Raw genomic sequence first — 11,241 nt, 5'->3', positions numbered from 1 at the left:
GGCCCGGCCTCATTGGAATCATTGTTGCCCATGTAGTCATCGAAGGTTGGGGGTGAGTAAGGAGCCCAACCTGCGGTGAATCCCTCGGGCCAACCATAATGCCCCTTGAAGTTATCTTGCTGTCAAGGGGCAAGAGGTGTGAATTTCTCGGGCAAGGTAAGCTCAAATGGATGGTTAGGGTGCACATAGGGGTAATTAGGGTCACCCCTATAGTCACACCCTCCGGGAGCACGGTAATCATAGTTTCCATGCTCGTCTGGGTAAGAACGGGGCTCGGTACCGGGCTCTAAAGGCCCTTGCCAATAAGGATGCCCATGCAAAGGTATAGGACCTTGCTGGGGCGGAAAGTAAGGATAGTTAACCGGGGGAGTGACGTTCCCTCGATTAACCTCCGCATCATAGAGTTGTTGTTGTTGAATGAACATACCTTGTTGCATTTCAGAAATACCTCGCATTTGGGAGTATAGGGCCTCAAAATCTTGGTCATACATGCCATCCAAGCGAATTTGCAACCCACTCATTTGGTTGCTTAGGGCCTCCAAGTCGGAGCTAGTAAATTGAGGTTGTTGCACTTGCCCTTGTTGTTGCTGTTGTTGTTGATTTTGTTGATGTTGTTGTTGATTTTGTTGATGTTGTGGCTCTTCTTCCTCTTCTTCTTCTTCTTCCTCATCGGAGTCAAAGTAGGGGCGACAGAAGCTCTTGGGGGACATTCCACACATTAGGGATGTCCATCCAGCGGAGAGATGTCAAAGATGGGTTGGGAAGGTAGCACCAATGCTTGTTATCCCGAAGCCACTCAAAATGCACCTCCTCATAATTCTTGGAGATGAATTGAATTTGCCCCAATTGTTTCATATCAAGGTATAGGGAGGCGGCATCTCCAACCGGCTTGCAATATGGCAAATGATGATCGAGGTGGAGGTTGGTCAAGAGCCTAGTGACCATTCCCCCACAAGGAATCTCCCCGGTGTCCCGGTCTTGTAAAGCTACACAGTAAGTGGCAAAGATGTACCCCCAGTTCAACCGGCCACGATATTCTCCTCTAGTGGCCAACCATAAAATTTTGAGCTCCAATTTGCTCATCTTTCCCAACTCTTGCTTGGGGAAAATCGAGTACCCCAAAAGACGGTGAACAACCCGAAGACAAGGTTGGTACACGGAGCTAATCTTGGCCTGTTTGGTGACAAACTCATCACCTCCAGAGATATCATCCCACCCAGAATCCTGATCATACTCCTCAAAAATATAAGGCTCTCAATCCAAGATATCACCATGAGGATCAAAATCTAGAGCGACATTGAATTGCTCTAAGGAATAGTCGAAGAAGTTGTTGAAAATATGGAAACGAACCCTATATTGACCTTCTACGTGAACTATCTCAACCGTAGAAAAGAACTCGAGAGTGGGCTCAACATAGGTGCGGTAGCTATAGGAGATGAATGTGCCCATCTGAAGGTTGATCAACAACTCCCTTACATCCTCATCAATCCCCAACGCGGACATGTCGGGTTGGAAGTAGTGCCTTGTGGGCTTGAGGGAGCGGTTTTCATATAATTGATGGTATCGGTTCTTTTGTTTTAGATCGTGGATTTTTCTTTTGGGTGGTGGAGTAGGTTTGCGTGTTTGGGAGGTGGATGTGCTTGGGGTAGGTTCATCAATGCAGGTGTTTGTTTTGCGTTTCTTGACAAGGTTTTTTTGGACTTTCGACATGATAAACTCCAATTGTAAGATCACAAAAACCAATCACAAAATTTCCAACAACAATTCGCAAAATTCACCAACCAAGAACTTCAATTTCCACCAATCACAATTCCAATCCGAATTGCCAAACAACACTAAACAACCAACAATTTCTTCCCACACAATCAAAATCACAAGAAGAACCACAATAGCACCTTACTACCCAAACTACCAAAATTCAAATTCCAAATTTCTCAACAAAATTGCTCACAAATGCTACAAAATCAACAAACAACACAATTTGAGTTGAAATCAAACAACAAAAAATCAATTAATCATCCAAAAACCAATATCAATCATCAAAATCATCAAAAATGATACTACTACTATTCATGCTCATGAACAAATCAAAACATGCAAATATATGACATAATTAAGCAATTAAAAGCTAGAGAAGATGATTATACCATATATGAAGCAAGATTGAACCACTTTTAGCCACCAATTCCCACCAAATTGAAAAGCCCCAAATTATACCCAAGTATGGAGGAGAGATATTGGAGGTTTAATTTGGTGAAAGTAGTACAAATTTGATGATTTTGATGAAAATGTAGAAGTTATTAGTGAATTTGAAGTGAAAAATTGAGTGATTTGTGTTGAAATATGATGGGAATGAGAGGGAAATGGTGCGGTTTCAAGGGTTTGAGGTTGATGGGGGTCGAATGTAGAAGGAGGAAATAAGGGGAAATGAAAGAAGGAAGGAAGGAAGAGAAGATAAGGGGGGCACGGGCTGGCTGGCGCGCCCGCACCAGCTAGGTGCGCGGCCGCACCAACCACGTGCGCGCCCGCACTTGTGCCTAGCCCGATTCTTCTTCTTCTTTTTTTTTTTTTTGGTGCGTTCATCGGTGGGTTTATTGATCAAGATCAACATTTAGGCTCTTGAACCCACTGAAAGTGGTAGATTCAAATCAAGATTTTAGTGGGTTTAAAATCCCAAAATAATGATAGCACCACATGAACCCACCAAGTGCAAAATACCTTCAACTTTAAAGCACAAAATTCCCTATCTTACCTCACAAAATTCTTACCCTTTTACCTCAAATTCCGATGATCGAATATAATCACATCAAAAACCGCAAACACCTTCTCATTCCTCATGCTCACTTGATGAAATCCAATCCCAAAAATGCAACCTACAAATCCAAACAAGTAGAAAAGTGAAAGAAAAGAAACTAAAAGAAGGAAAAATAGGAAAAATTCAAAAATCAAAAAGAAAAGTTAGAAAACTCCAGGTTTCCTCCCGGGAAGCGCTTGCTTATGGTCCTAAGCTCGACCCTTCCTCCAAATCATGGAGGGTCAAAGAACACCACCTTCTTCAAGGTAGCGGAAAGAGCAAATTCCTCTTTAACTTCTAGCAACCTCTTGTTGTTGTTGATGAAACTTCCTTCAAAGACTTTTCAATTGCAAATTTTTCTTTCCGTAAATTCTTTCTCTCTCTCTTCTTCTTAGAATCACGAGCTTTTTTCTTTGGCTTGTTGTTCATTGTAGATGGTTCCTCACCATCCATACTCATGGAAACATCCCCTTCATCTTGAGGATAGAGCTCAAACCAATGAGGAATTTCAACTTCATCCTCGTCCATAAGCTTGGGAATCATCATTTTCTCTTCACTAACCTTCTTGCCATCAAAACTTGAAAAAGCAGCATCACAATTCTCAAGAACATCGTTAGTTGAAGAATCAATCATGCACACATTATCAATAGAGCGAGGGGAATTATCACACATAATTCCTTGCACAAGAGACAAAGACTCATGCGTTGGTTTCAACTCAAAACTTTCCTCTTTCTTACCAACTCTCAAGGTAATACGGCCTCCTTTCACATCTATTAAGGCTCCCGAAGTGGCTAAGAAAGGTCTTCCTAAAATGATAGGGATATGGTTATCTTCCGCAGTCTCAAGCACAATGAAATCAACGGGAATAGTGAACCCTCCTATCTTAAGAGGAACATCCTCAACTCTCCCCTTTGGAATCATAATAGTTCGATCGGCCAATTGAAGGGTTATGTTAGATGGGAGGAGCTCACCTAGCTTGAGTTTCTTGAAAATAGAATAAGGCATGACGCTCACACTAGCTCCAAGATCACAAAAAGCATTATCAAACATTTTCCCTTTGATCTCACATGGAATAGAGAAATTACCCGGATCCTCCATCTTCTTGGGCAACTCATTATGAATGAAAGCACTACAACAATTCCCAACTTCAACCGAATCAACCTCATTACACTTTCTCTTCCCGCTCAAAATCTCCTTAAGGAATTTAGAGTACCTAGGCATTTGGGTAATTGCATCGGTGAAGGGGATAGAAAGATGAACTTCCTCACTACGTGAAAAAATGACTTTTGCACCGGTTCAAACCCGGCCTAAGGCACCGGTTTGAACTGGTGCCAAAGTGGGGGGGTGCCAAAAAGGGGTTTAAAAAGGCACCGGTTCAAACCGGTGCCAAAACATGAAATTGGCACCGGTTAACCGGTGCCAAAAAGTACCCAAAAAAATTAATTCACCACTTTTGGCACCGGTTAACCGGTGCCAAAAGTGCAAATTTTTTTTTTAACTTAAAAATTAAATAAACTATAATTAAATGAGAATACAAAATATAAATAGAACATCACAATCAATATAATCAAATCTGTTCAATATATATATAATAAAAAAAAATTCCAGTATAGATTGATAAAAAAAATTACAACATATAAATCAAAATAAAAAAATTACAACATAAATAAAAAAAATTACAATATAAATCAAAATAAAAATTTACAATTTCACAATAAAAAAAATACAACATCTAAATCAATATACTTGCATCTTGATTCTTCAATTTAAGATCTAAATTCATGTAACTGCACCAATTAAAACAACCAAAATAAATCGATTAAAATGGTTTAATTATGCTGCGAAAAAAATTCCAAAAAAAAATTCCAGAAAATAGAAAAATAAAAAAGAAAATCAGTTGAAAAGAAAAAAAAAACCCAGAACAGTTGAAAAAGAATTAAACCCACAAAATAAATAAAATTAAATTCGATTTAAAAAAACCCAGAAAATAAATAAAATTAAATTCGATTAAAAAAAACCAAAAAATAATATAACAACATTCGAATAAACCCAAAAAAATTAGAAATCGAAAAAAAATTAAAATCGAACAAAAACCCAGAAAACAAAAAAAATTGTAATCGAAAAAAAAAATCAAAATCTGAAAAAAAAAAAATCAAAATCGAAATTGATTAAAAATTTGATTAAAACAAACTTGAAAACAAAAATAAAATAAACCCAGAGATTGAAAAGAAAAATGAAAATCGAAAAAACCTAAAAATCACGAAAATAAAACCCCAAAATCGCATGCAACTTGAAAAACAAAATCAAAATCGAAATTGAAATTGAAATCGAAAAACAAAATCAAAATCGAAAACAACACAATCAAAATTGAAATCGAAAAACAAAACCCTGAAATAGAAAAAAAAAAAATCGAAAAAAGAAACCCAGAAATCGAAATTACATGAAAATCGAAAAAAAACCTAAAAATCACGAAAATAAAACCCCAAAACCGCATGCAACTTGAAAAACAAAATCAAAATCGAAATTGAAATTGAAATCGAAAAACATCAAAATCGAAAAAAATACAATCAAAATTGAAATCGAAAAACAAAACCCAGAAATAGATTGAAATGGTAAAAAAAAAACCAAGATATCGATTAAAATGCGCGGTGTTTGGTCTTCGATTTGTTGTTGTCTTCGATTTCTTTTTGGTCTTCGAGTGATAGAAAGGAGGAGGAGTTTCAGAAAGATAACGGAATGAAGGAGATCGATGGTGAATTGGTGAGCAAGAAGGAAAGAGGAGGAGAGGAGGAGATTAGAGAGAAAGAGGAGAGGAAAGGAGAGAAAATAGGCTCATTTAGGGTTTGGGGGTGATGAGTGACATTTATGTCACTCTTAGGAAGTATTTTTAGAGTCATTTTCGCGTTTATTTTATCTTATTTTCCCTTTCTTTCTCTTGTTTTCTCTTAATAACATTTCTTGTTTATTTGGTAATTTTGTCGTGTTTTAGTTCTTTTCGTAGTTTTTATTAGAATTAGTTTATTTTCGTATTTTATTTGCTCTTGATTTGTTATATTTCGTTCTTTATTTTTACTTGAAAGTATTCTAATTTAATTTTATTTATTTTAATTAGTTTTGAGTCTATTTTATTTCGCTTTCTTTGCTTGTATAGTTTTTGTTTAGTTTTTATTAGTTTTAAGTTTATTTTGTTATTTATTTGATTTTATTTACTTGTATAGTTTTATTTAATTTTTATTAGTTTAGTGTTATTTCTCTTTTTCTATTTTACTTTATTTTATTCCTAATTTATTTATTTCATTTTTATTTGTCTTGATTTCTCCTCGGTTTTGTGTTTAGGGTCCCGGGTTTCATGTCAAGTGAGTTCGGAGTTCGGGGACGAGTGAAACTGTGTGCAATTCTTTACTTTGATGGCTGATGCCCACCTCTTATCCATCACCCCACCTTCTTTACCTCCACCACACCAATTCCCCTTCTCCCTCTCGCACACAACAGCCCACCAAAACCTTGCTGCAACCACCAACCAAATCAGCCCACCAATTTCCACCTCACAGCCGAGCCGCACCACTGCAGCATCTCCCACCTATCGCAGCCTTCACGCAACTCCCTCTTCCCTGCAATTTCACACCAATCAAACACCTTCAGCACCCCAAATGGCAGCCACGCAACTCCCCTGCTGCCACCCAATCCACGCACCAGCTCTCAGCACAACTCCAATTCACTCACCTGCTGCCACCCTCACAGCACCACCAGCCGCAACAGCGCACACCAAGGACCACCACTCACCTCCATTTCCCCTGCTCCAATTCGCACCAACACCCCGTAACAGCCACCATCACAATCCCCTGCTCCGCCACCACAATCAACCACAGTAGCCACTCAATTTCAGCCACCAATTAACCTCCATCTTCCACTCACACCACCTGACCACCTAGAACCTCCCCTGTTCCACCGTCAACAACCAGCAACAATTAAGCAATTCGGCCCCTCAATTAAGCAAAGATCAGAGTAAATCTTGATTTCAATCAAGTTCGAGCAAACCGTTGAGGGTTCGGCCGAACGTCGAGTCAGAGACTTTGGGGGTTTTGTTATTCGAAGAGGAGTGGTCGAACACACCCATGGTTCGACCGAACCAACCCCGTAGTTCGGTCGAACCAACCATCGGTTCGATCGAACCATTTCACGAGACTCGCACATGATGTTTAATGAAGATCGAACGACCTTGATTGATGCTCAATGATAAGAGATGATGATTGACGGTGGTGATTTAACGATAATGGTTGATGATGGTGGTATGATGATCGAAAATCAGAGCAGCCATGAAGATCAAAGAGAAGGAGTCTGATGTTTTTGTTTTTGGGGTTTTATTTTGTTTTTCTTTTATTTTTATTTCTTTTTCTTTTCCCTTTTCTTATTTTCTTTCTTTTATTTTTATTTTTATTTTAGTTTCTGATTTTTTACTTTTCCTTTTTAATTTATTTTATTTTATTTTCTTTTTCTATTTTTCCTAGTTTTATTAAGTTGGTATAAATACCCAATTTTGGGGGAAAACAAACATATTCAATAACTATCTATTCTACTCTCTAATTAGGTTTAGGTTAGGATTAGTCTTCATTGGTAGAGAGAGAAAGTGTGGTTTTCTTCATTAATGAACTTGGATTTTGAAGAAGGAGCTTGTTCAATCCTTTGTAGACCTTCATCTTCAATTAATGAGCAATCTCTTACTCTTTCACTTTACCTTTGTTTTTGATTTTGCTTATTTTGCTTTGATTTTTCCTCTTTGCTTATTAATCATGTTGATGCTTATTGATTTGATGATTGATATTGTTTTCAATATGATTTGTGAGTAGTCATCTAGCTAAGGGTGTGGGGATGGTGTAGTTGCTAATTGTTCATGCTTATAATGTTGGGGTTATGTTAATGGTGATTAAAGTCTTTGCATGTTTGATATTCTTTGGTCTTCTTGCAAGTGCACGTTCTTAGTTGATCAAAGATGAGTCTTTGCTAACAAGTAACGGAAGTTGACTTAGTTGAGGTTCATTACTATCGATTGTTATTTAATAGTACCTCCTAGTATATGGTTCTAATGTGGAAACATAGAGGCTATGTTAGGAGAAGCCAATTGACCCAGGAAGGTGGCTAGATTGGACCCTTTACTTCGATATTCATGCATGTTTAGTTTACCATTGATTTAATTCCTATGCCTTTGTTCATGTTCAAGTGAATGCTATACCTAAACCATTTCCCTTAGTGTTTTATTACTTGTTTTAGCATATTTAGACTTTAGTTTATTTATCTCCTATTCCGGACTAGCTTAATTGTCGATAACATTTGGTGGTGTTTATCCGTTCTCTGTGGTTCGACCCCTATGCTTGCCTTATACTCGTATTAGGTTTGTTTAGGTTGTATAAATTGTATTTGATCTAGGGATAGACAATTGACGACGCGTTTATTCCCTTGTCAGGGGGTATTTAAATGGGCGGGGTTTTTTTTTTAATAATTAAAAACCGGTTCGGTTAGGCACCGGTTCAAACCGGTGCCCTTTTTATTTTTGGCACCGGTTTGAGCTGAACCGGTGCCATTTTTCTTTGTTTAAAAACCTGCTCATTTTTAGGCCGGTTTTTGGCACCGGTTTGGCCTGAACCGTTGCCATTAGGGGGTTGCCTATTTGTATTTTTCTACTAGTGCCTTGAGCATAGCAAGAAACTTTCCAAATTGCTCATCCATTTTGTGCCTCAAGAATTTTTGTGGGTATGGAAGGTCAGGTCTCCACACTTCCTCACGCTCTTTCTCAGTACTCCTCTTTTTCTCTTGCACCTCCTCATAACTCACACTCTTAGACACAACCTTCTCAACTTCCTCTCTTGGGTCACTCCTCTCCTCATCCTCCTCAATGGACCTTGAAACTCCCTCATTAAGAACTCTCCCACTCCTAGTGGTGATAGAATACACGGGTTTCTTAGGTTCCACTCCTTGAGAAGGAAAAGAGGATGGACTAGCATAATCCTTTAGAGTGTTGGCTAGTTGGGTTATTTATGTCTCAAGCATTTTGTTATGAGTCATCATCTCATTAAATTTCTTGTCACTCACCGCCATATAGGTGTTTATGATCTTGGTTTGGTTATCAATCATTTCTTCCAAATTTGTCCTAAATGATGATGGTTGGGAATAAGAATTTTCACCATTGGCTTGAGGCTTTGGAGCAAAACCGGGTGGGGGTCCCCTTTGGTTGTTATTTTGAAAACTTCCCCGATTTTGGTTGTTGTTCCAATTGCCTCGGCCTTGACTATTGCCACCATTATGGTAATGGTTACCAAAGCCTTGAGATTGACTTTGGTTTCCCTACCCATGGCTTGGGTTTTGATTACTATAACCTTGGTTGTTATAGTTACCTCAAAAACCTTGGTTTCCTTGGTTCCTATAGTCTCCATTGTTGTAGTTATCGAAACCACCTTGGGGGTGAGAATTCCTATTGCCAAAATTCTTAGGTCCATCCAACCTTTGACCACCATTGGCATTAGACACAAAGTTCACATGTTCACATTCATTATTTTCAACATTATCACATCCATCAACAAAAGTTTGAGAACACATGGAAGAATCATGATCATAAGATCCACAAGAATCACAAAATAGACAACGACTTTGCATGTTATTGGAAGTAGAAGGAGAAGAGTTAGAAAGTGTACCTCTCCCTTTGGATTAGGAGGGAAGACTCAATGAATTCGTAGAAAAACTCTCAAGCTTGGCTTTGATCGATGTCATTTCCTTCCCTAGATTTGAAATTTGGAAGGACAAGTTGTTAATCGCGTTGAGATGATCCACCGAATAAACCGTCGAGCCACTCTTTCTCGTAGACTCCCTCTCTCCTTCTTGCCAATCTCTATAGTATCTCACCACATCCTCAATTATGTCAACTACCTCTTCTTCCGTCCTATTTATTATAGGACCTCCGGCTCCTCCATCTAGACATGACTTGCCTTGGGGACTCAAGCCTCCATAGAAAATTTGTATCACTTGATAGGTAGGAATTCCATGATGTGGGCACTCTCTTTGGTACTCCTTGTACCTCTCCCATGCTTCATAAAGATTCTCATTAGGCCTTTGTTTGAATCCTTGGATCAAGGCTCTAGCCTCCGCCGTCTTCTTTTGTGGGTAAAAGAGAGACAAGAAAGCCTTTGTGACTTCATCCCACGTCCTAAGGGAATTGGGCTTAACCTCCTTATCCAACCACTCTAAGGCACGACCAATAAGAGAAAAGGGAAACAACTTTAGCCGAATGGACTCTTGAGAAATGCCGTTCACCTTGATAGTATTACAATACTTCTCATATTCCTTTAGGTGATTTAACGGGCTCTCACTCTTGGCTCCACTAAATTGCCTCCGTTCTATCAAAGTAATCATGGCCAGTCTTATTTCAAAATCGTTCGCCGGTGTTGTAGGTGGAGCAATGCCGCTCTCAAACATATAAGCACCAGGAATTCCCAACTCCTTCAAAGCTACTCTTGGATTCTCCCCCATGACTTGCTCTTCTTCTTCCTCAAACTCTTCTTCACTTGAGGAACTTAGGCTCAAAGATCGGTTAGCTATCCTTCTTCAATTCGTGAAAGAGTTCTTTCAATTTCCGGATCCAAAGGAACTAAGGACCTATCACAAGTTCTATATGCATGCAAAAACTTAAAAGAAATTGTTAGTAACGCGGCTACAAGTGTAGCCTAAAAGAAAGAAGAAAAATCTTTTTGTGTTTTTGAAAAAGATGGAATAGACTCAACAACAATACAGAATCACAACACCATTCCCCGGCAACGGCGCCATTTTGACAAGGGTCAGAACTAGGTCGTTGAAACTAACCCCTACTCTTGGCCAAACAAAATTTTTAATCTCTCAACACACCCTTACACAAGTATAATGGTAAGTTGAGGGTCGAACCACTAAGGAACGGTGGGCGATTATCTATTGCCTAAGTCAAGCTACTCCGAAATGGTAGGGTGTAGGTATGTAAACTAGGACAAGGATGACTAAACAACGAATTGAAATCAAGTATGTAAAATGCTAGGGATAGGATCCACATGTAATCGTAACGGATTCAACTAATTGGGAGGTCAAAGTGACTAAGTCAAGCAATGTGAGGGAAGACCAATCATACAACCAAAAGAGCATATCAAGCTATTTTCCTAGAGGTCTAACTAAAGTAAACTATGATAAACTCTAGCTAGAAACGTCACAACGCACCTCAATCATTAAATGCAAGCCACAAATCAATGGTCCGTATCAATGTGAACTTACAATGCAATCTAGTGCAATAATCAAAGTTAGCTACACTTTAATTAATCACACACATGCACATGATCATTAACCAATTTAATCACATCATCAACTCCATCAATTTTCCCCAATTAGCATTAATCCATTACTCATACATGCTTCACCATTACCCTAGCAAGCAATCT

The 11,241-nt window shown here is 38.6% G+C and overlaps 1 non-coding gene across 1 annotated transcript; it reads left to right on the top strand.

Annotated features, from left to right (window-relative positions):
- Positions 1 to 9,821: 9,821 nt before the first annotated feature.
- LOC145606841 (small nucleolar RNA R71) lies at positions 9,822 to 9,927 on the top strand. The gene has a single exon (XR_014105444.1). It is a non-coding gene; the product is annotated as a small nucleolar RNA R71 (small nucleolar RNA).
- Positions 9,928 to 11,241: the final 1,314 nt, after the last annotated feature.

The sequence above is a fragment of the Chenopodium album genome, chromosome 2 (genome assembly GCF_948465745.1).
Source record: "Chenopodium album chromosome 2, dcCheAlbu1.1, whole genome shotgun sequence".
In the NCBI taxonomy this organism is placed as follows: domain Eukaryota; kingdom Viridiplantae; phylum Streptophyta; class Magnoliopsida; order Caryophyllales; family Amaranthaceae; genus Chenopodium; species Chenopodium album.
The sequence above is the reverse complement of the archived record's forward strand: the minus strand, read 5'-3'. Positions and strand labels throughout refer to the sequence as shown.